The sequence below is a fragment of the Sciurus carolinensis genome, chromosome 8 (genome assembly GCF_902686445.1).
Source record: "Sciurus carolinensis chromosome 8, mSciCar1.2, whole genome shotgun sequence".
Taxonomy (NCBI): Eukaryota; Metazoa; Chordata; class Mammalia; order Rodentia; family Sciuridae; genus Sciurus; species Sciurus carolinensis.
The window spans coordinates 80,215,898-80,239,855 of record NC_062220.1 but is presented as its reverse complement, the minus strand read 5'-3'; the positions used below and the strand labels follow the sequence as shown (position 1 = coordinate 80,239,855).

Below are 23,958 nucleotides of genomic sequence, written 5' to 3'. Positions count from 1 at the left end.
AAGTTTTGGATCCTTAGAAGCCAAAGCTCAAAAGTGGAACCTATGGTGTTCCTGAGTGCAAAATCTCAAAGGGGTGATTTATAAACCCTTGAGACACTGGGAGTGACAGATAAGGGAGGGGGCTCTGTCCACTTCTCTACATTCTCATGCTGCTGCCATTTCTTATTTCTGATTGTGTTCCACCCTTTGCTTTCCACCTTCCAAAGTGTAAATCATAAATTGGAAGTTGTCATTCCCTTAAACTCCTCTGCATCTTCTTTCTTGTAGGCTAAAGTTCAAGTTGCTCACCAGGTGAAATATGTGAAGCCCAGCCCTGCCCCCTTCATCTTCTTGCTTTGGCCCTACCCCACTGCTGTGTCCCAGCCTGAGTTACTTGCTGCTTCCTGAATGAACCACAATCACTCTTAGTATATCATATTTCTCTTATCAGAAACACTCTTCACCCTTATTCACTCTGTGAATTCCCATGTGAACCTGGCATATGAACACAGCTGGTTCGACCTCCAGAACACATTTTATAAACAATACACAAGAACATAGGGAGGATACACTGAAGTCCTACCCTTTCATATTGTACAATTCTGGCTACTTCTTTCTTTCCTCTCTTATCATAACTATAGACTGTGCCATCTGTGCTTTGGGTCCAGCTAGCCTTAAGGTCTTCCTTATATCTGACTTCCATGAAGGTCTTTATATTGTATTACCAGCTCAGATGATATGGAATCACTTCTGTCCCATTATTGTTTAAAGAAAGAAGTATAATAACAGAAATTGATTCTACCAAATAATAGTCAGTCATCTTCAAAGAATTTTAAGAAGGGAGATGAACAACTACCTGGATAGGTGTAGTTGACTTTTACTTGGAGGAAGAATGATACAAAAATATTCAGGGATGATATGGCAGGTACACATGATCCATAAGAATGGGTGCTGGCTGGAATATGGTAGTTAGGTGCTCATGCTGAATATTCAAACTGCCAGGAAGCAGAAGATAGGCATGAAAATATTGCCTGGTCCTTGTAAACTTCCAGTACTGGATAACAGCCATGTTTCTAAACTGGGCTAGCAAGGCATGTTTTAGGAGCCAAAATGTGCATCACTGGAATTTTTTTTTTTTTAACTCAAACAAGAAGGAAATAAGGTACTGAGCATTGAGTGCATGGCTTTGGCTCCCCTTTTATGTGATTGCATCACTGATTTCTCAAGTCCTGGATTAAATTTGGCTGTTTCCTAAACTAGAAATTTCCCTGTGATTAACCTATGCACTCTTGCCTATTGCAATTTGACAAGAATTTCCTTTCTTTTCTAGGATTTTGAGCAGCAAATCAGTTGAGAAGATTAACATGAAAGGTGTCTCAGTAACCTCTTGTTTCCTTGGATGTCATTATGTGTTTCTTCAGTATTTAATTATTTTGTAATATAACTTAATAATATATGTTAATGGGAGAGATGACTATTCATAGCCATCAATTGTTGGCTAAAACAATTGTTATCAATAGTAGCTGTCAATTTGTTACAATATTTTAAGAGCATGGTGCATGTGTGTGTATGAGTGTGTATGGTATAGCCACTTATTTTTCTTTGTTCTCTATTTTATTCCTTGCAATGCATAGACTAACATTTGATCATAAGACTCAGTTTGCAAAAGTCATTTTCATTTAGGAAAGTATGTACAACTCACTACTTTTATTGATTCATTTTTTAAATAAGAATAGGTTTCTTTCAAAAAACAGGATATTTTTTTAAACAATGGAGGAGGTAAGGATTGACAATGAAATCTATATTATTATTTTTGAATGACAATTTCTGTACTCCTTGTTAAACTTCTGAGTTGCTCTTCATTCATTTTGGTGTCTCTCATGTTAATAAGTGACCTCCTGTCTCTGTGTGTGTCCCGTTTAATTTGGGCGATTTTACCTATTCTGTGATTATAATCCTCATCAGAAGTGACTGCTTCCTGATGATTAGTGATGGTGTCTTTGGTATTGTCACAGAATGCAAGTTGGGGAGGTAGTCCTGGAGCAGAGGGTTGGCTTCAGGCCAAGAGGATGCCAAAGCTGCTATTGGGTTGAACAAAGCAAGCAGACCCTTCCCCGGTATCTCCTAAGTTGAGTTGCTGCCTCCTACACTCCCCACACTACCCTGAGTCCCTTCTCTGTGTAGTCTTTTTTCTGTTTCAGGTAGCTTTGGCTGGAATGGTGGCTACTTTCTCCATGAGTTTGAACAGGAGAAGGTCAAATCTTGCCCACTATTTATCTGTGGAACACATTTTCACTTTAATAACTTTTTTTTTCCTTTTACCCCCAGTTTTCTTGCACAGATCTCATATAAATTTCATAATTTTTCTGCATCTCAATCTCTTATCTGCAAATGGAGTTAATAAAATTAGCTACTTTTCTTCTAAAATACTCCAGCAGATTAATACACTGGCATTCCAAAGCACAAGTGTCTAGACTGAGAGACCCTCCATAAATTCAAATTACTATTTTAATATCCTTCCTTTATACTGAAATCATAATAGTAATAATCATTGAGGATCTAGTATTTACAGAGAGCTTTGCACTTTAAAAGTATTTTATAATGTTTGTTAATTTAAACAAACCTCTTTCTGCATAGTCTTAGCACCATACCTCCATGAATAAAGGATTTGTTAAGCATTCTCAGTAGATATCTCTTTTTCACTTATTCTTTATTGTTTTGCCCATTCAAATTATTGTTATTTTAGTTCTATTGTATCTCTGATTTGAAGAATTGGTCCTATATCAAGTCTATTTGGAGTATATGGGACTTATTTTTTGATTGAATTAATTGAAAATATGTATATTAATTCAACTTAAAAACTGATTACCCTCATAAAATATTGCATCTTTGGAAGGAGAGTGGAGAGATTTATAAGTGAGGCTGAGGTCTGGAGGGAGAACTTCAGAATGGAGGCTAGAACCAGGGACAGATTTCAGGAGCTTATCAAGACACAATTGAATAATCAAAGGGAGGAGCCTGGACAAAATGTTTACTTATCTGGGAAAGACTGAAATGTTTACACTGGCCAATTGATCCCCTTTCATCCCTCACCCACTAGGAGACCAAGATCCATTAAATTCTGTTCCTTGGCAGTACAGCTCTCTTCATTGTTTACATACTGAGCTAGCATGATATACTTGGCTCTTTATCCCTTTAAGATCTCCCATGCTGCATTTGGACATGATGCCTAATTCTGGTTCAGAAAAGCCCCTGGGACTTTACTCAGGCACAATTTTAATTAGTGCCAGGTTTTCCAAACTCCTGTGAATAAGGATCAGACATTGCTTTGATCAGTATCTCTTAGGCAATGTTTGACTTCTTTTCCTACCACTCTCTTCCATACCTCAGAGATCAGATGTCTCAGGGACCTCCAGATGCACTGGTCTTCTTGAGAAGTCTGATAATATGCAAATCTCAAGCCTTTCTGTTATTCCCTTCTCCACTGGGATTAGTCAGTGAGGTAACTGGGAAGCAGTCTGCCCCCATGACTTTGCTGTTTAAGGGTTTCATTGCTAAAGGGAGGTGTTTTCTTCTTGTGATCTTTGAGACTGCTTATATTGAAATGGTTATATTAAATAAATATTCATATAATGAATAACCAAGTTTCTAGAGGTTAAAATAAGCTTTTATATTGCAAGGAATAAAAATGAAAACAATCATCCAGAAGCTTTGCAAACATCCTCCTAAAAGCCATGATGTTAAGTCTACTATTCAATGCAAAAATTCGGTCAAAACTTTTGTATTAGATCTGAGATTGAGTGTGTAGAATCACAACTTTGAAATTTGAAGCTCCATTATGACTTCTTAAACTTTCCATGACCTATCCAGTTTGTCTGAAAGCTTTGTGTATGGTACATATATAATCGTGTGGAGATATTTACAAAATAAACCATGCTCCCACGTTAGTTCAGTACTGATTTATTGACAATAGGTACACAAGAACATGTTCAAATTTTACTCAATACAAAAAAGCAAGTTGTCACTAAGATTTCATGATAGTTTTATCTTGGTGTAGCCTATTTAACATACAAATAACACAGGGTCATGTGATTTTCTTTAGATTCATTAGGGATCCCTAGGGAATAAGTAAGAAACAGAACCATAGGAAAACAAGCCTGAAGAGGGGAGCCTCCTGCTACAGGTAGGACAGGAGGAGGAAAGAAGTGTTGCTGGGTGTGGTAGTATTCAGATGTACCAGATGTACATCATGGGATAGTACTAGGTTGAGAGGTGACTCCAGATCCATCCATAACAGTGATAGGGATGGAAGAAGAGAAAATATTAAGAATAGAAAGAAGATACTTTTTCCTATCCTCAAATTCTGAAAATATATTGCTATACATGATTTTATGTGAAGAGAAATGTTTATCTGAATGGGCAAGATCCTTCATTAGAGTTTCACAAAAAAATACAGACAATTGCCATATATGATCACATCTCATCTTTACAATGAGCAGAAAAAAGAAGGAAGCAGTGGTAAGCCATCACTTTAAAAAGACGATTTTGATATGAGGTTGTAAGTTTGATGCTTTACTTTTTACTTTTAAAACTGTGTTTTGATTGCAATTGACTCAGGGTTAAAATGAGGCAACTGGTGTGTTCTGTATAAAGACTGTTTCTCTCTTGGTACTGGCATGAACTTCAATGGAAATTACATGGTAGGCAATTTGAATTCACCTTGTAAGGGTGTATAAAAGGGAGTCTTTCCTTACTATTGCTTGAAGGTAGGAAAAAGATATTTTGTGTGAAAATGACATGATTTTGCTTAATAGCTTCCCACTGAACCTCAGCCAGATGGGGCCAGAGGTCAAGTTTAACTTCAGGCAACACCAGAGTGAATCAGGTGGATGGGGTGGGAACCTTTAATGGTACAATGGAAGGAGTGAGGTGTTACTTCAGCAAGGCTTTTCATACCCCTGCCATGGTGGCAGTCAGAATGCCTCTTCCTGAGTTTCCCTCTAATACAAAAAAAAAAAAAAAAGAACATGGGAGGGAACCAAAACTTTGTTGTATGGTTTTCTACGCTTAAGAGAAGAAAAGCTGGGTACTCGCCTCCTGACACTACTGAGTTGTACATCAGAATGTGGCTTCCTTTCATTCCTTTCATTTCTTCTCTATTGCTTAAATCTTACTTCTTTCTATAATTTAAAATTTTGTTTTCTGAGATTCCGTGATCCAAAATTGTAACAGAAACAGAGGTAAAAACCACTCGAGGTCATGTGACTTCACACAGTACCCATTATTTCATTGGAGCTCAATTTATTTGTGAACAAATGGGCTTTGGGGATTCCATGAAGAAGAACCCTCCTTTTACAGATGGAGACATGGAGGGTCTCTGCTAGCAAGGAAGTCCCTGCCTGTCATACCCACTGGTTACTGACCTAGAACTAGACTCCAGATCTGACTATCTTCTGACACTCCATAATACCTATCCCCCCGATTTGCTGTTAAATAGTAAATGCTTTCTTTACACACCTATTTGAAGAAGGGTGTTGTTGTTGTGTGTGTGTGTGCATGTGTGTGTGTGTGTGTGTGTGTGTGTGTATGCTCATACCTGTTTGTGTGACAGTGATGGGTAAGAGGATGGAGATCAATGTTGGCTCTCTGATTTCTGGCCTCTCTTGGTTTTACTTTGCCACTTGTGAGACAAAAAGGGAATAGAAAGATGCCAAACTTCCCCAAGCATTTGCATTTACCTTCCTAATGACAAGTTTATTTTTCCACATTACATGTTGCAAAGTGGGAAGTAGCTCCCCACAACCAGGCCTGCTTTCCCTAGCTTGGACATTACAGTAATTTTAGTTTAGCTGCATCTTTTACAGGATATCACTTATAAAACCTCAGAAGTGGATTTTTGAGAGCCTCTGATAACTTTTATCGTCTGTAATGGGATGCAAATTAGATGAGAAATGGGAATCAAAAAAAAAAAAAACTTAAGAGCAGAGTTGCATCTTATGACCATCATCTGAACATAATCGTTCTCACTTCTCCAAATTTCCTTCTAGTTATGATATGTAATATATACATTTTATACTTATAATCAGTTCATGTAAACTTACAAGATGAACTTTTCCACTTAGACATTTTACAGACAATTTCTCATCACTAGAGACTTTGTAATTACTTTTCAAAAAGATGACATCATGCCCTAAGTTGATATCTTATAATTTATTTGATTATCCATCTATTTTAGAACAATTAGGTAAATTTCAGTTATATCTAATGCTCTGACAAAGAGTTTTATAAACATAGCTCTCTATTTTCTTTTTGAGTTATTTTCTTGGAGAAAAGGCTAATTACTAAGAATAGCCAAAAGAGTTTTATGATTATTAAAGTCTGTCTTCCAGGGACAGATTATATGTTGTGGAACCTAAAGTTTATTCAACTTGGATAAGGGTGGGGCTCCTTGGGAAAAAAAATATATAAAATTACAAACATAAACTTTCAGGGAACTTCCCACCTTGAAGGGACTCTTCAGTGAAGAGCTGTAAGCTTCATTTGTATCAGATTTACATTCTCAAAGAGGTTTCCTGGAGTACTATAATAACTTTCTACTCATCAATAAAAGAAAACTTTATCCTTGAAACTTCATGAGTACTGTTTCATGTTTTAGTAATTTTAGCTAATTCAGTCAGCATAACCTGGTCAAAATTGAAAATTTGCTTTTGTGCACATTTTTTTGTTTATTAGACTTACTACAATCCATTTTCTATTACTAAGTAACAAATTGCTCCAAAACTTGTGTTTCAACACATCAGCTTTATTATATTTTGCAATTCAATGACTGAAAGAGTTAGATAGCAATTTACTGGCTGGTTCATCTGCTCTTTATAGAGGCTGTGGTTCCCATTTTGCAGGTATACTGGTCTGGAGAGTGCAAGATGGATTCACTTTTATCTTGGCACTTTGGAGGGAGTAAGGAGAAATCAGGTTCTGCTGGCACTGTTGACAAGAGTACCTTTATGTGATGTCTCAAGCATGGTAGCTTGGGACAGTTGAACATATTACAAGGCAGCTGGTTTTCAGGCATTTGAGATAGAAGTTATAAATTTTTATAATCTAGATTTGGAAATCCTTTAACTTGCTTTTCTTGCATTTTATTACACACTATGGCCAATCTAGTTTCAGGAGAAATCTCAACAAGGATAGCAAAGAATTTAGAAGCCATCTGTAATCTACCATAGGCTAATGATTTTTCCCTAATTGTTGATTTCTTACATAAATTATCTGCTTAATAATGTCACATGTTGGAATTTGAACAGAATAACAAAGATTTAAGTAGAACATTACCATGGTTTCATAAAAATAAGGAAAGATAGATGCAATATCATTTTGTATTTTTGCATAAATCTACTAAATATGATTTTATTGAAATAAAATATTTCTTCAATAGCAGGCTTAAAGTCACTAGTTTATTATATTTTACATTATTACATACCCCTCTTGTATTTTTATCATCTTATTTATTATTGTTTTTAGTAAAATGAGAAAAATAAGGCACTGAATTTTCATTAGTAACTCTAAGCATAATCATGCCAAATAAATACTATAGAAAAATTGACAATAAATATAGTTGATGTAACAGACATTTACCTGTTTATATTTGGCATCCATTTCTTTCCTTCTGTGCTCTTCTACATATTATGGGTTTCTGATACCACAGATGATTATGCAAGTTTTTATTGCTTTTTGGATTTCAGTTAGATTTTGCTAATGAGTGGTCCTGGAAAGAGACTGAGATACGAAGAAGGGAGAAAGTGCCTAATTTCCTGTTTCTAGCTTCTGGGCCTTCCTCCTGCAGCTGCATGAAGTTATGGACTTCACCATCCTCTGGTAGCTCCAATACTCATAGCACAGAACTCTTCTTTGGTTCCAGCATGATGTCACCTCAGATATCCCAACTTCTGCCTCATGACACTCCTTCCATCTCTTCCAGCACCCGTAAGCAGAGCCCCTTTGGCAGATCCAGCTCTGTTATGCAGCACTTCCTCAGTGGCCCAACAACAGGCACATAGGACCCAACTGGCTTTCCAGACTGGTGTCAAGCACACCTTATCCTGCTCATCCCAGTACCTACTGCCTGGTACCTCCTTCTTGCTCCCAATACAATCAGGACTGACCTTCACATTTCCAGGATCTCTTGAGTTATTCCAGAAGGGTTAGTGGGCTACAGAATTCTACCACTTCCTTCTCCCTTTAGTTTCCTTGCCTTAGAGATAGTAGCTGCTCTCTGTAGTCATTAATAGCTGGGTTAGATCACATTCTGATTTTTGCTCTTTTGGTCTTCTAAAACTTTTTAAAACTAATCCCCTCTCTCTGAAATATCTCATGTGGTTTCTATTTTCCTTATTGGACTCTGGGTGATATGGTAGATACTTTGTTCCTGCCAGTCTTTTGCACGTAGGAGTAAAATGTTCATTAAGGAAGGATACTCATGTTAGTGTGACAGGTGGGATGGAAAGGCGGTTATGTTAGCAAGCCATTCATCAAATATCATTGCATTATTTTCTGTGTTTTTTAATATTTTCTCTTGGTTATAGACTCTGTGTTCATAGTACCACATGTGTTCTACAAAGTACGACTATATGTTCAAAAAACAGAAAGCAAATATTCTTGGCAGTAATTCTGATTTTTCTTGTCAGTGTCAAATTGAATTTTGAAACTGAAGATGTCACAGGGATATCTCACAGATCATTCTGTCATTAACCTTTCACAAGCAGACTCTCAAAGTCAAAAAAATAAAAAACAAAACCTTGAAATGAAAATATTTCCATTTTTCTTGGTTTGACAGGAACCAACAGATTTCAGCTTTGTTGCCATTTTGAAGCCTTGAACTTGTCCAGAATTTTTGTGCCTTTGAATTATCTGTGCAGACTTGGGAATGGAAAAAGACACTGCCAATTCCTTTTGAGCAAAATAATCAACAAAGAGGAATTTTTATTATGTCTTGGCGCTTATATTAATTTTCCAGTTCTGCAAAATATGTTTCTAGAAAAATTTTTAATTTACTAACAAGGTCTGCTAATAATTTTTTAAAATTAATTTGTGGCTTTAAAATATTATGCATATGCTAATTAATAATTAAAATATTAGAATCAAAATGTTTAGAGTAAACAAAGAAGAAAGCTGCTCAAAATTAAACATTTACTTTGGCATGATTATGATTATCATTGATACTCAGCAGGTAAAAGTAATATGGCATAATATATTTGAATAAACATACAAAATGGTCCTGATTTTGTTTTTACAACCTTTGGTGAGTGGTCCTGTGGCTCTAATGGGCATATTCTTATGTCAGATTTGATAATTATCTTTTTATCTTTAGACTACAATTTATTTATAGTAATTGCATGCTCTAGGTATCCTTCTTTATTATTAAGTAAATTTGAAATTCAAGAGTCTGGCCATTATTATTAAGTAAATTTGAAACACAAGAGTTTGGCCTCAGTCAAACTTAAGGTTTATCCACTAAAGCCAGTTGGGACAGATACAGAATGCTGCTTCATGTGACTGTCTGCCTCTGTGAGCTTGGCGGTCAAATGCTTAAAATTGATATCCAAGCGAGGTCATGAGTGAACTATTCAAACCTCGAGAATGAGGTTTCAGGAAGGACATAAAGACTACAAGGAATCTAGAACAACATTAACTATATCAGACGAATGAAACTCAAGATAATCTAGAAGACAGAAAACATTTGTGCTTGTCTGGTCTTCTCACTTACAATGAGGCACTTCAGCCCTCTAATATAGCATTGTTCCAACTGGAGCTAAAGAGTACAGTTTTGGGAGCTATGCACTTTCTATGAGAATTCATAAAGTTTTTGTTGTTATTTTGGTGCAATGGCATCCTGCTTATCCTTGATGCCATCTTTTTGAGAATATGCAGATGTGTATAACAATGTATGACTAATAAGTGCTATTCTAATTATATAAGAGCAACAAAATAAGGTCAAGTGATATAAAAATAATTCATGTAAATGTTAAATAATGTCACAATTCATTGTGAAAGGGACAGATTGGCAGAGGCTTCACTACAAGAATAGGTGGAAAAATTGAATCATATGGCATTTGTTAAGTAATAACACTGGACTCAAAGGACTCTGAGCTATATTGATACTATTTATGTTCTAGTGGCAATTTCATTCAGCAAAGTTATATCATTCATGAAATTATATTACTGTTGTTATTTTGGAAATTATTTAGTATTTAAAAAAATTAATGTTTCAATTGCATATTACAATTATAAACATGAAATTTATGACAACTTTAAGGCAATAGTACATTAAATATTTTAAAAAGTTGAGGCCATTATCTTATTTTCTTTCAATAAATCTGTGTATATCATTAAAGATTGGGAAACACTATTTTATTAAATTGACTATCCCTTGCATAACCAAAGTTTGTGGAATAAGAGTTGCTTCCCTGTTTTATGCTGTAGTAAGAAGTTCCCCAAATATCAGTGACTTAAAATATCAAAAGTTCAGTGTTTGCTCATGTTCCATTTCCCTTGCCAGCTTTTATCTGAAGGCTGTGGTGATGGACTTCTCTTTGTTATATCTAAGAAACCTAGAATGATAGAATAGCATCTGTGTTAAAAAATGATTCATTCCAAAGGAAAATGTTCAAGAACACTGGGAGAGTCTCTCAGAGATGGTTACAGGTTCTTTTAGAAACATCAATGACTCATTTCCACTCACAGTTCATTGAGTACAGCTAGCCACAGGCCTCACTGACTACCGGAGTGGCCAGCAAGCATAATCCCACAGGTGTCCAGAAAGGCTGAGGTGTGTAAGGCAGCAATGACTATCCCAAAGGTAGTAAAAATGTTTCTCCTGACCACAGAGATAGGAGTGTAGAAGGATACAAATCAAAGATTCTCATGTACTTTCCTGAATAGCATTTTTTTTTTTTTTTAATTTTAGCACAGGGGATATAACCCAGGGCCACATCCCCAGTCCTTTTTATAATTTTATTTACTGACAGGGTCTTGCTGAGTTGCTTAGGGCCCCGCTAAATTGCTGAGGCTGGCTTGGAACCTGCGATCCTCCTGCCTCATCCTTCTGAGTCCCTGGTAGTACAGGAGTCCACCACCACATCTGGCTCCTGGATAGCTTTCTATTATGAACTAAATGCTTATGATTCCCCCAAATTTATATATTGACACCCTAATCCCAATGTGATGGGATTAGGAGTTGAGGTCTTTGGAGTAATTAGATTGTAAATGAGGGTGGAACCCTCATGGGTGGGATTAGTGCCCTGATAGGAGGAGGTCAGAGATAGCTGCCTCTCTTTTTACTATATGAGGACACAAGAAGAAGACAACTATTTGTAAGCCAGAAAAGGACCCTCACAAGGATTCTGATTTGGCTAGCACATTGATCTTAGTTGGCCTTCAAACCTGCAGAACTGTGAGAAAAAATGTTTGTTGCTTAAGCCATCCATTTATGGTATTTGTTTATAGTAACCTTACATTATTAAAGCTGATTAAGTGTGTGTGTGTGTGTGTGTGTGTGTGTGTGTGTGTGTGTCTGTTTTTGTGTATTCCAGCAGTCCTTCTTACTTTGGTCTAGAACTAACAAATGATGGAATTTAAATATAAATTGGTTATGATTTTGAGAACTTTCACATTGCTTTTGACAATTTTTTTAAGAAGGCCATTTATGTTAACTATGCCATATTGGCAAAAGACTTGCGGACTACTAGAAAACCTTCACAGACTTCCATTGATTTGCTGCAAATGACTTTTGATTTGTTAATGTAGCCCATTTCCCTTTCAGTTTTCAAGGGGGAAGTTAAGGGATATTTTGCAATTTATTCAATATTGTTTACATTGTAGGATACTTATACTAATTTACTCTAGATACTAAAATCATGTGGAGATGACTCTCTTTTTGTGCATCTTTTGTTTTAATCATTTTTATATAATCTAGGAATCATTGTAAGTTCATTCTTCCTTTTTCAAACACAAAAATCCAAGTTTCTCATACCAACCCTTTGACATATTTGTTCCCTCCCAAAACTTCCACATAGCATTTTAATAACACTTTCAGTGGATTTAAATATAGGCTGAGCTGCCATATTTAGTATGTTTGACTCCTATTTACCTATTTTATTGTTTTACCTACTCCTTTCAATATGATGCCACACTTTTTATGATGCTCCATCCTGACCACAGTGTAAATTCACACAGCCTATTATTTTTTTTATAAAAACAATAATTTATTTCTAACTACTTACTATAATTTAGTAAACACTTCATATTTTTGGACCAATTTTCCTATGAAAGTCTCCTGGACCATTTTAGAATGTTGTTAGTGGCAAATGCCTCCTCTTACTTTTATTGAAAAACTCAGAAAATATCCCAGTTAATCGGTCCCTTTCACTTTGTAAGGATCAAAGACATTTTCAAATTACGAGAGGTTATGGAAAGGCCAGATGAGGAAGTAAGGAAGAAAAACAACATGAGAGGCCAACAAGCTAGTCTTCCTTAATCTGGAACAATTCCATTATGGGTTGAACATTGGCTCTGCTGTTGGGTGGTAATTCCACAGTTGGCTTCTCAGAAGAGCTTCACGAGGGTTTCTTAACGAAGGTCCAAGGGCATCCCCCATTTTGTTTAGTCATTGAGAGTGGCCTCAGGAGCAAGATTCTTGGGATTTGGTTGTTATTCGTTTTCCTTCCTAGAGGTTATGATGTTGGGTTAGTTCATTAATCTTTGTGAATCTGTTTCCCCAACTCCAGAAAGTAGGCAATAATGTCATCTATCCCAAGCATTGCTATGAGGTTTAGAAGTGATGACAGATGCAAAGTATGGAGGACACTGCTTGGCAGAGTACGTACAGAAATTGCTAGCTATTATTAGTTACTGCAGGCTTAAGTTAACCTACTTGGATAATCTCTTTCTTACTTCTGTATATCTTATTTTTATTCTCTTTGATTTCTATTATTCATTTTATTAATGATTTTTAAGTGTTAAAGGTAATTTTTTAAATTTTTTTTATTGTAAACAAATGGGTTACATGTTGTTTCTCTGTTTGTACATAGAGTAAAGGCATACCATTTGTGTAATCATAAATTTACATAGGGTAATGTTGTTTGATTCATTCTGTTATTTTTTTCCTTCCCCGCTACCCTTCCCACTCCTCTTTTTCCACTATGCAGTCCTTCCTTCCTCCATTCTTGCCACCCTCCTTAACCCTAACCCTAAACCTAACCCTAACCCTAATGCTAATCCCTCCCACCCCCCCCATTATATGTCATCATCCGCTTATCAGCGAGGTCATTCGTCCTTTGCTTTTTTGAGATTGGCTTATCTCACTTAGCATGATATTCTCCAATTTCATCCATTTGCCTGCAAATGCCATAATTTTATCATTCTTTATGGTGGAGTAATATTCCATTGTATATATATGCCACAGTTTCCTTATCCATTCATCCTTTGAAGGACATCTAGGTTGGTTCCACAATCTGGCTATGGTGAATTGAGCAGCAATGAACATTGATGTGGCTGTATCTCTGTAGTATGCTGATTTTAAGTCCTTTGGGTATAGGCCAAGGAGTGGGATAGCTGGGTCAAATGGTGGTTCCATTCCAAGCTTTCTGAGGAATCTCCATACTGCTTTCTAGAGTGGCTGCACTAAATTGCAACCTCACCAGCAATGTATGAGTGTAGTTAAAGGTAATTTTTAAATTTTGTTCTCTATTTTCCTCTTCTTCCCTTTATAGTAAAGCAGACCAAATTAGTTTTTATAGATTGAAATATGTGCAAAGGAATGTTTCCTTTTCCTTTTGTAGACTTTGTTAGTTCCATCACATTTTTAGCTAGAACATCTAACCTCATCCTAAGAACCTTCTTTATTCCTTTTTTGTGATTACATGTCATGTTCATTCATTTCATTCAGCTAATATCTCTTTAATTGAATTTAATTGGACTACTTGTTTTAGATACTGTTTAAAATCCAGAAGATGTACTTTGGAAAAATAATTTTTTTTTTTTTTTTTTTTGCGGTGTTGGGGATCGAACCTGGGGCCTTGTGCTTGCAAGGCAAGCATTCTACCGACTGAGCTATCTCCCCAACCCCTAGAATAAATTTTGTAATATGCCTATAAGATTTTTAAAGTTTAAAATGGATAACTGGCTGGAATATTGATTTACTTTAAATGAGTGATTTGTTTCTTATGAGTTCTTATAGCAAGTTGTAGTCCTCTGTACAAATATCCATTTCTTGTTAATTCGGTGTCTGTTTTCCTGCTTTTCGTGAAGGCTGTTACTGTCATTCACAATCTTGGCATGAGGTCAAAGAGTAATGTGTGTTCTACATGTCAGACTTCAGGGAGAAAGACTTTATGAATTACCAAAGGGCCTCTCACCTGCTAGTTTCTAAGTTCAAGATGAGGGTTTTCGGGTCCTAAGCCTTGGTGCAGTAATGTTTCAATTACACACCCTTAATATAAAAATTATTATGATTTACCTTTGAAGATTAAGAAATAATATTAAATATTGGTTATTAAAAATATTTTCTCCAGTTTTCTTTGGAAAACATTGAAGTATTGTCTTTCATAAACAAAGTTATTTAAAAGATAATTGCTCCAGAGAAAAAATGATGTTACTATTTTAAAATATTTAATCAGTGCTGCTGGAAAATATACTCTTTTTGGAAAGAAAAATCTTCTTAATTAAGACAGTGTTGCTTCAACAGTGAAAATATTTTACCATAAATCACAGACATCTTGTATGTCTCCGACATCTCTAATGTACAAGGAGCTGAATATTTTTCATTTTCTATAGCTTATTCTTATGAACAGAAACTCAAGACAGACCATGAGCATAATTACACAGATATAGATGCAAGAAGTTTGGCAGACTGGGTTAGAAGCTTACAAAAGTTCTTTTCTGCTTGCTTCTATTTTTTTCTTTTTTAGCAAAGTAGATAGCAAGGGCTTTATCCAAGAGAGAAAAAGAATGGATATTGTTAAGTTACGTGAGAGTGAAAGAGACAAGAAAATTGTTGTGGAGGGTGGAAGGGTGGTTAGGTGGAAGGACATAGGATTTGGTATATTCTTCATTGAGCAAAGTTGAGGGTCATGCCGTGCTGGTCTCAGCATTAGGGAGCAATGGAGTTGAATGGAGTTTTTCCTACCAATATGATAGAGCAAAAGCAGGCTTAGGAGTTGAGAACAGATTATTACAACGATGAATAATAAAATCTAAGCTGATAAGGAGATACATCATGACACGAGAGGGTGGCAAATAGCACTAGAAGTATTGAAAGTCCTTGTCTTGAATAATTGGTAGCATTGGGATATTACAAGAGGCAGGGAGCAGAATGAGGTAGAAAGGGAGGCTAAGATATAAATTGTGGACATTTCTACTCCAGGTGAATTTTAGAATGATTTTGTTGTATTTGATTTCTCTTTCTACAAAATAAATTTTCACACACTGAGCAACAATCTACTAGTTCAATGTTGTGCAGAAAGCCTGGCACAATAAGGCAGGGTCCTCTGTTAAACGTAACATAGGGTCAAAATCAAGGTGCCAGACAGGCCAAATTTATCTTTGAGAGTTCTGGTGGAAAACGTCCTTCCAAGCTCATTCTTGTTACTGGTAAAAATTAGTTTCTGGCAAATGTAGTATGGAACTCCTTATTCCCTTCCCAATGGCAGCCAAGGCCCACATTGGGCTCCTGGAAGTTGCTCGCATCCTTCACGAGGCCTCCCAGTTCTGTGACTATGTGCAGAAAATTCCACTATTCAAGAGCCCACCTGGCTGAGTTGAGTACCCGCAGAAGAATTTCACTTTTGTCACATGATGTAACATAGTCATGGGTGACGCATCTTATGATAGAAGATTCAATTCACATTCAAAGGAAGGGATTAGACATTGTTGAAAATCAGGGGGCATCATCTTAGAACTCAGCCTGCCACACGAGTTAAATTCAATTGTTTCTTTCTCTTATGCTTAATTTGGAAGAATTGACATCTTCACTAAGTATGTGCTTTATATGGCTCAATTGAGTTTGCTTTCATATAAGATTTGCAACATTAGTTTGCATAGCTGTTCTATTTTATGGGTGATTTATTCTATTAATGAGACTTTTTTCCCCTTGACATTACCTAATTGATCACTGGCCTTTAGGTATTTATCTTATATTGGCTACTTAGACTTCTCCTTTTAGTAGTCTGTTAGTTCTTCTTTTGGATTTATTAGCACTATCATCATAGTTACATGAAATATTTTTTATCCTTTTAAATGTTTATATTTTAATTTATTTTTCCTGTTCATTTCTTTAGTTATGCACTCTTTGCATTTTTGCAAAGTGTAACAGTAGTGTAGAGTGCAGAGTAGAACAGTAGTATGGTAGCTCCACATATTGTGCTTTTTAGATTCAGTATTTCTAGTATTTTACCATTAATTGTGATATATAAGGGAGGTTGTGGCAGCTAATTTTTATTAGGTCAAATTTATTCATCTATTCCTTGATAATTGGCATGTTTTAGCAAAAGATTTTTCATGATGCTGTAAGATGGTCATAATTTTCATTTACTAAATTAATGTCATTATTAAATTAATACATTATCAAATATTTAAATAGGCATTCATTCCTAAGAAACCTAATTTAGTTACCATGTATTATTCATCTAATACATTCGTATATTTCATTTGTTAATGTTTTATGTAGAATGTTGAACCTCTTATTCATTGGGGCTTATTATAATTTTATGCCATCATTATTCTTCCTTTCTATGCTTAAGAAAATTCCATTATAATTTATGATATGGAATAGTTATATAAAGATTTTATAATTAGAAACTTTGGTAGAACCTGGTATAAACCTTGATTAGCCAGATAAATTTTAAAAACATATTCTTAACATTTCTATTTATTTCCTGCTTATTTGTCCATTGAAATTTTTTACTTCGTGAACTCATGTTTACTTGTTGAGCTTATGTTGAACACACACCCATACTTAGAAAATATTTTTTAGTCTAGCCTCCCAAATTTATTAAATTATTATTTGTAATTTTTTTCAAAATGATTTCTTATTCTTTGAACCTGCAGTTATATTTCTTCCTCTTAATTTTTAATTTTTTTATTCTATAAAAATTTCCTAAGTCTGTATTAATTATTTTGGTCTTTTGAATGAATCATCTTTTCTCATTACCGATCAATTCAATTGCCAGGTGCATATATATATGTATATATATATATATATATATAGAGAGAGAGAGAGAGAGAGTTGTTGTTGTTGGATTTGGGTGTTTTTAAGCTTGGTAAATAAAAGCTCAATTGCTTTATTTTCAATATTTTTGTTTTCATAAATTTTTGATACATATTTTCTATCACTATCTGGAATGAATTGGTATTTTATTCTTTCCTAAACAAGACAAAAGTTTTACTTTTTAATCAAAAAATTAAAAAATTTAACAGACTTCTGATCAAGATGATTGATTTGAGGCTTTGGCATTTTCCTTTCTTTCCAAAATCCACTAATACCAATTTATATTAATATAGAAAATCAAAACATCTCTGGTCCCCAAAGCAAAGTTGACAGTTCATAGGCAAGATTTGGAGAAATACAGTGTAGGAAGGTAGTTGAAGTTTTTTAAAATTTTAACATTTTCATCTTTGTTGAGGTATAATTGTCTAAGTTTTTTTTTATATTTAAGGTACACATCATGATGTTTCTTATATGCATACATTGTGCAAAGAAACTAAATCATAATTTAAAATAAAATAATAGTACTCTCCAGACATTTATAAACTAAAAAATGTGCTCTGTTAATATTTTTTAAAGAAAACATTTACTGTACTTAATAATTTTCTTCCCAGTTTACAAATCACCAGATATTTGATATCTGATTTGATTTCCACACCTGCCCTGAGTGATGACCACCAGAACATAGAGGCCCAAGAGGTACTTACTCCAGGACTTCGGACAAGTCAGTAGTGGAGTCTGATTCTAACACTAATCTCCTGCTTTCATGTTGTCTCTTTCCTGTGGTTTGCAAAGGAAAGATTTCTATCAGCATTTCAGCTGAATCTTTGCTATATTCCAAACAGTTCTAAGGGAATTGATATAAGATTTCTTCAACTTCACCAACAAACTTATTAGCATTAGATTTTCTCACTGGGGTCAAGAAACATGTTAAAATGCTATTTCTTTGTCCAAAACAAGGGCAAGAAGGAGAAATAAAAGAAAAATCTAATTTCAAGATTTAAAATAATGACAGAGTACTGGGATGAGACACTGCAATCTTATCTAAAACTTTTCTTAGGTTTTTACTGATAGAACTATTAAAAAATCTAATACATGAATATAAATATACATGTATCATTTAAAAATCATATACAATGCATGCAGTTAAATGAAAATGGTGATGTTGCAATATATTTGAAAATGTATGAGTTTATTTTATTTGTTAGATGCAGGTATCTTTGAAAAAATTCAAAATAATTGTATTTTGTGCCACATTGCATCAAATTTCTTTTGGAATCTGTTCTTGCCTGCCATAATTTAAAATTGATGGTCCATTGAAAAAAATACAAGGACCATAATTGATTGAATACATGTACAGATTTTGTATACATTCAGAGATACTTATTTTGTACCAGTGGTAACATATTTCTTTTTAGTGACTGTTGGAGTAATGGGTAATTTGAAAAATAAGACCCTCAGTGCTACATCATACATCAAAATAAAATCTCACTGAATGAAAGAGTTTTAAAAAAGAGAAGTTAAAATCATAAGGAACAAGAACTTCATAAAAGTTAGTACTCATTTGATTGCAGGGTAGATAAAGTCTTTCTAATCATAAACACATAAAAGGAGGTCAAGTCAGAAAAAAATTTTTAAATTGGTCAACATAAAAAAATCAGAATATATGCCATAAAATATAATAAAGTAAGAAAACTGACAAGATATTGGAAGATTGCATTGGTGATATGTGATATATAAGACACAAAATGTTATCTTTAGTGTTAGAAGTTGTCTTAATTTTTTAAGAGAAAACTGAAAATGGAGATAAGGCATTTTTCAAAAGTAATGAAATATATATATTTAAAGTATAATAAGATAGCAGATTGTTTTCAATATACAAAGTACTAAGAGCATTTGAATGAATATTTATGCCATGGTTATACATGCAATGAATATGAATATGAATTCACATTCAGAGATATACAGTACAAACATTCTTTTGCCACATACTTTGTATTTCCTTTTTTGATATTTTTTTGAGTAGATCAGAGGAGTGCTACTTGGAATGATATACATAAAAGATCAAGGGTATCTTTTTTTCATAAAATTTTTTTATTCCTGTACTTTTCTACATTACAACACCTATAAGTTATGTGCATTTACATATACACAAGGCATATATATATATTTTATATCATGCTTTTGCATATATTTTAAGGAATTTCCCATACAATTATATATTTTTATAACCTAGCTTTTGTTGCTGATATGACATTTACTTAACCATTCTAAAATTTCTTTCTCACACCTGAATTCGAGCAGGTAGTTCCATTGTATTTTAACCTCAACATTTTAAAATGATCGCCTCATATTTTTTCTCTGAAATATGTTAAGCTCTGCGAGGTGTTGGTAGGGTGAGTCTTTTCAACATGAATTTCACATGTGAGTTGCAATCTTGCTTACCATCAAGTCCTATCTGATTCTCTTTGTCTTTCTACACAGATTGCATGTGTGCAATATCATTTAGTTTTAATGATCCACCAATTCTACTCAGAACTTACTTTATGAGTCATGCCAAGTGTTGGGGTCCAGAGATGATTCAGGCAATCCCTGCCCTTCAGGAAGTCACACTCCAATGCTGAATGTTGTGTTCACTGTTCATCCGACTGTCAACTTACCCACTTCTTTGAAATCATAAATAAGCTAGCTTTTTTTAAATGAACATATTAGAATCTACATATGTAAAGGAACATAGTCATCCATAGTATAGAAATATTCATGTGACGTAACTAGTACTCAACAGAGAATAGAGTTCCTCAGCCCCATTTTCAGAGCTACTTTTCCTATTGTAGCTAATAGTATTCATCTCAACTACCCTATATAGTTCTAAAACAGTTTTATGGTAGCATGTCTGGAATGAGTGTACTATCTTTAGAGACTCCTGGCCTATTGGGTCAAGATTATATGTGGCTAGGATACAGGATCACATTTTCTATTAGTGTCAAGGTTTGGTGAAGACCATTTGAAGTAAATAATGCCAGGTCCCTGTCCATTTTTATGAGTAGCTGAACTCCCAATGCAATGTGGTAAGCTAGAAAATTCTACCTGAAGCACAGAAAACATTTTGCCTAAGATACAGGCAGAACAAGGGATTATGCTAAAGGCATGCTTTATTTTGATTCAATATCTAGAAGTTTTTCAATCTAGATCTTAGACATGGACCTCAACAAAGCATAATGAGGGAGAGAGTATTTGTTCCTAATGCTTAGAGCAGAACTGGTCTTAGCCATAATTCATAGACTGTGCTAGGAGGGGCCATGCCACAGAGAAGAGGAAATTAGTGTTTTCTTTATCAGACTGAAATCTTATGTGTAGCACAATGGTCCAACAAGTGCTTGGTCAGTGGAAGATTTGCCTAACAAGGATGGATATCATGAACTGCCATATATTTTATCATGTTTAGTAATATGGTTCAGACAAAACAAAATGAGACATAATATTATTATCACCTGGAAATTATGATTTAGTGATTCTCAATCTCAATCTTGTGTGTGTGTGTGTGTGTGTGTGTGCGTGTGTGTGTGTTTGTATGTGTGTGTGTGTTTGTATGTATGTGTAGTGGAATCTCTGTGAGATTTTTGTAAAAATAATGATGTTTGGATTCTACCACAGACACTTGGGATGGTTTCTGGACATCTGTATTTTCTTTTCTTTTAAGCTCCAAAATTGACTTGGTTACAGAGTAACAGTTGGGAACCAACATTTTATACCAAACTGGTTAGGACAAATGGACAAATGGTGAGTGGGTAGTAGGAACAGGGTAAAGCTCCAGGATATAGCCCAGGACGACCCTGACCTGGCACCAGGTGGTGCTGTGGCCACAACCCTGAGCCACCTTCCAGTTTTCCCAGCTGATCCCAAGGAGCCCACCAGCTACCACAGAGCTGCAGAGGGACTCAGCACAGAGAAAAGCAACTCCCGACATTGAATATTCCATCTGCTTTAGGTGAAGGGGAGATGGATAGGAAAAGCTCCTTCTTGGAAAGATTTGCAATCACTTTGGGCTTTTAAGTGATGGGTTGAGTTTTAAGTTGATTTTATGAAATGAAAAGATGCTGATGGGCAATTCTGCTGATACTGTTCAGGATGGTTCCCTTTGTATTTAATTTGCTATTTCTATTAGAATTAAACAAGTTGAAAGGAGAATAACAAAATAACAAAATGTGATTAACTTAATTATGTAATCGAATTATAATTAATTTGAACATTAAAATCAGTCATTCCTATACAGATGTGTATGTGCTTGTGTGTGTGAGTACAGGAACACAGTGGCTATGAAGAAAATATTTGTCAGAGAGTGTTTTTCTTTGGGTAAAGTAGATTGGGATTCTTTAATTCCTTACACTAATAGTGGAGCAAGTGTTGGCTGAAAAACATTAAATTTTATTGCAAAAGGAGGATAAAAATCTAATTAGAAAATAGTATACTTCTCCAGAGAGATGGAAGGGCTCTTGTCAGATTGAATAATCAATTAAGATAAAATGGCAATTAAACTTGTACAGAGCTTATTCTGTCTTTAATACTTTTTTAAGTATCTGTCAGTAACTTCTCATAACTCTGGCTTAAAGTCATCAGAATTGGCACAGATATGAAAAAAAATAAAATAGACAAGAATTACATTTAAGCAGCATTTGGTATTCATTGGGGACTTATGATATTTAATCTTTTAAAAACTTTATTGAGATCTAGTTTACATACTGTCATAACAACTTTTTTAAGTAAATATTATTTTCCTCCTCTTATCAATTAGAAAAATGATGCTCAGATCAGTAAATTTATTTATAAGTGTTGCTTAGAAACAACTTATATCTTTTTTAATTTCAAAGACCACATTCTTTCTACTCCATTCCTGTGCCTCTGTCTTCATGCAGCCAGACTTTCTCTCTCTCTAATTTGTTCTAATTTGTTGTACATGAAAGTAGAATGCATTTATACATTTTGATAGATCATACATAAATGGAGCACAATCTCTCATTTTTCTGATTATATGTATTGTAGGATCCCATTGGTCATGCAGTCATAAATGTACATGAGGTAATAATGTCTGTTTTCTCTCTACTATCATTACTACACCCATACCACCATATCCACTCCTCTCTCTTCACTCCCTTCTACCTAATATAAAGTAACTCTATTCTTCTCTACCCCACCCTCCTTATTGTGAATTAGCATCCACATATCAGAGTAAACATTTGGCCTTTGTTTTTTTGGTTTGGCTTATTTCACTTAGCATGATATTCTATAACTCCATCCATTTACCAGGAAATGCCAGAATTCATTCTTCTTTAAAACTGAGTAATATTCCATTATATATGTATACCACATTTTCTTTATCCATTCATCTGCTGAAGGGTATCTAGGTTGGTGCCATATTTTAGCTATGGTGTATTGAACTGGTGTAATCATTGATGTGGCTACATCACTATAGTATATTGATTTTAAGTCCTTTGGGTATAAATCTAGGAGTGGGATAACTGGGTCAAATGTTGATTTCATTCCAAGTTTTCTTAATCTCCACACTGCTTTTCATAATGGTTGCACCATTTTGCATTCCCACCAGCAATGTATGAGTATATATTTTTTCATCTCACTCCAATCAGAATGGCAATTATCAAGAATACAAGCAACAATGTGGCCAGGCTCTCTTTTTGACAGGAGTCATGGCAACGAATGGTAAAATATTCTGTAAGTAGTGAAGAATGGGACACAGGATCCCAAGGCAGGTTCGATTGGCAGTTATTTTTACTTCTTATGGAGTGGGGGAGTGAGGCTGGGGTCTCAAGTCAGCTGAGCGAGGAGAAGCCTCTGGAGTGGGCCCAGTAGGGAAGGTTTGTTTCTAAACATTACCTCTGACTAATCCAGAGGGTAGGACCAGAGGAAGGGAAAGGGAATCACCTTGTCAGGCAGCTTTTATACAGTATTTCCTTTAATCCTTAAGAGCAGCATGAATGTGGGATTGTTATATACTAATAAGAATACTTTATTTTTTAAGAGATGATAAACAGAGTCCCATAAATGTTTAGGAAGTTTTCCAAGTTTGTATCCCAAGATCTAAAACAGGATAATTGTGATTCCAAAGTCTTTGTACTTTATCAAATTGCATTCACATATAAGAAAAGAAAAAAGACACTGGGCATGGTGGCTCACACTTGTAATCCAAGTGACTTGGGAGGCTGAGGCAGGAGGTTCACAAATTCAAAGCAGCCTCAGCAGTTTAACAAGACCCTAAGCAACTTAGTGAGACCCTGTTTCAAAATAAAATATAAAAGGGCTGGGATGTAGCTCAGTGGTTACGCACCCCTGGGTTCAATCTTCAGTACTAAAAAGGAAAAAAAGAAAAAATATATATATGATCAGGGACAACCAGTGAGAGCTTATGATTTCCTGTTAAGAATTCTTTGAAACAGTAGAATGAAGCACAGAAGAAAACAAATGCAGAATTAGGTTCAGTTCCTTGGAAAGTGAGGGCCTTACAGGTTCAGCTTCATTAGTCATCTGCCTTTGGTCTGCCCCTTCCCAGAATCAGGAGTTGACCTTTGTACCTTTTGTAAAATGCAACCATAAAGCTGCTCTTGCACTGACGGGTGCAGAGGAAAAGTAGTTAAAATCAACAATTATAACACAACAAATGTCATATCTGACAACTCATGTAACAAACTTGTTCAGTTATCAGGAAAGGT

At 35.0% G+C, this 23,958-nt stretch overlaps 1 protein-coding gene across 4 annotated transcripts in view; it reads left to right on the top strand.

Annotated features, from left to right (window-relative positions):
• Macc1 (MET transcriptional regulator MACC1) overlaps positions 1-23,958 on the top strand; it is a 175,919-nt gene that overhangs the window by 125,273 nt on the left and 26,688 nt on the right. The gene's annotated exons all lie outside the window — the stretch shown is intronic.